We start from the raw sequence: 2,315 nt of genomic DNA on the forward strand, positions 1-2,315 counted from the left end.
TCAGTGAAACACAATGTTTTGGGGGGGGGGGGGGGCGCAAAAAAAAAATCGCAGTTTAAACATTGTGACATTTCAAATCTCAGCAATGAGCTGGTTGTCAAATCAATGCCTCAGTGAGATGTGTTGGCCGCAAAGGGTTCGGCTCCTTTAAAGATTGTTCGCCGAGCTGCTGAGGTGTAATGTTTGTGCCATTAGGACAAGCACAGAAACCCTCAAGATGTTTGGGCTTCTGATCCAAATCCGCCACCACCTTTTACAGTCTTAGTTGCAACTGGACCTGGCAGCCACATATTGACTATCCATACTCAGATGACACACATCGGATACAATGTGGCACAAACCGGCTTTTACCATATTTTTCAAACAGTATTTGCCTGACCCATGCGCTCCATTTAGCGCTCGGCAAGATAGCACCAGAATTCAACCTCACTTTTCAGAATCACTGATGAAATTGCAGGAAAGTGCCAGAACGGATCTCGATAAAAGATGCATGCTGCTGTGGTGTGTTGGGGATATGGTGAGACAGGCTGAAAGACAGATAGATGGAAGCAGCTGTCTGAGTGGTTGTTTGTAGCCGCTTGCATGCTGGGCTTTGGGGAAATAATAAAACTGCATCATTAGGACACCTGCCATTCACAAGCCGTTTGGAGAAGCCTCCGTTAGCTTTAAATGCCCAATGAAAGCATCACATATGGAGCACGTAGGTCAGAGTCATTAAGCACTTAATTTAGCAGAAGAAAACATATCTTAGGGGGCCTTCATCGGTGTCAAGTTCAATTTATTATCTTTGAAAAACTGCTATATTGTCAAAACCCAATATATTCTGCCATGTGGAAGCTATTTTTGATCAATGAAAAAACAAATGTGGCTGTGCATGACCATAAATACGCTTACTAATGAGATAGTGTCTTGCTCCGTCAGATACAGGGGAGCCCATTTCTGTATAATTGACACGAGTGTACCCATAGGGCTAATTATTGGACTTGTTGGTGAGTGAAATGTTTTTATGGGTCAAAAATGTAGGAAAAGAGCACATTTGAAGGCATCGTCCCTGTGAGACGCCACTGTGCCCCGCAAGTGCAACGTTGTGCTTTATTTCTGCGACTAATAGGCCATAATATGGCATCATACGAAAGAGTAAAGCGGTCTGTGCCACACCCCCTTATCCGCGGTGTGGTGGTATGATCCACGGATGCTGTTATAGCGGCGACCAGCCTCGGCAGCATCAGCAACACCAGTGAGTCTCGTCGGGTTCAAGTGCAGCTAATCGCAGTTTGCCGGGCTCCCTCCTGTCACCACCGCACTGTCCTGCCGGGCTTTCATACCCTGCCTACCAACAGACTCCCTTCCCCTCTGCAGAGATCTCGTCTGAGGCAGCGTCCACTTCGTATCGAAACCACACCGGCGGAGTCCGAGGAGCGCGGCGAGGTGTCTCAGTCACGTTTCGAGCAGAGGCACAACGTCACGGGGTTCCGATTCTGCTTGGGGGGCGGGATTGCTCCGCACTTGGATCTTAAGCGTGGAATTTCACCGAAAAGGAATGGCTGCTGCTACACGTCAGGAAGGTAAGCGTTCTGTCCTGGCCTTTCGTGGACTCACGCACGGCGTGTGACCGGTTGTCAGCACTGTTGCTTGGCTGGAGGCAGCTCGGCTGCTGGGACAACGTGAGTTCACAGGAAATGATCATCAGCTGTTCGTAGTCTGCGTGCCGTAGTGTGTGTGCGGTGCGTGGGACACCGCCGGGCTACATGGGCGCGTGCTAATGCTCTAAGCAGTTCTCGATCCATACTTTGTACACGCAGGAAGCACGCCTATCGGATAAACGCCACTAATGGTGACCATTGCTCAGCTTTATGCTTGCGAAGTTGGCTTCGATCCACGAGCAGCCTTGAGGTGGTGCCAGTCCATCAGCATCAGCACCAAGGTAGCCTAATGATGCCAACAGGGCCACGTGAGGTCGATACGTATTTGATCGATTTTGTACAATGCAAAAGTATAACATTTTGACGAAAAGGCCATGCATATTGCTCGATGGTACAGGTCCAGAAGGCAAAATAGAGCAAACACTTTCTACAAAACTCCTGTAAAACAGTAACATTCTGAATACCAAAGGCTGTGCCAACCCCACACTAGATAACATTATTGAGCTGCATATTTATTTTTCCACATCGGATGACTTTAAAATGAATGAGGGTGAATAATTAAGGGCAGGAAAAATACAGTTGGATAAATCATAATTATTATGAAGCTGCCATAATTTGCACCGGTATGGGCACGCTCGGATAGATTTAAATTATACTGTCTCTCTTCTTCAT

General features: G+C 47.6%; 1 protein-coding gene across 1 annotated transcript in view; it reads left to right on the plus strand.

Annotated features, from left to right (window-relative positions):
• The first annotated feature begins 762 nt into the window (after nucleotides 1–762).
• tenm1 (teneurin transmembrane protein 1) overlaps nucleotides 763–2,315 on the plus strand; it is a 192,126-nt gene continuing 190,573 nt past the window's right edge. The window contains exon 1 of the mRNA XM_019883899.1: nucleotides 763–1,565. The gene's annotated coding sequence lies outside the window, so the exon portion shown is untranslated. The remainder of the gene's footprint in view (nucleotides 1,566–2,315) is intronic.

This window comes from Hippocampus comes, unplaced genomic scaffold, assembly GCF_001891065.2.
Source record: "Hippocampus comes isolate QL1 unplaced genomic scaffold, H_comes_QL1_v1.1 scaffold156, whole genome shotgun sequence".
In the NCBI taxonomy this organism is placed as follows: domain Eukaryota; kingdom Metazoa; phylum Chordata; class Actinopteri; order Syngnathiformes; family Syngnathidae; genus Hippocampus; species Hippocampus comes.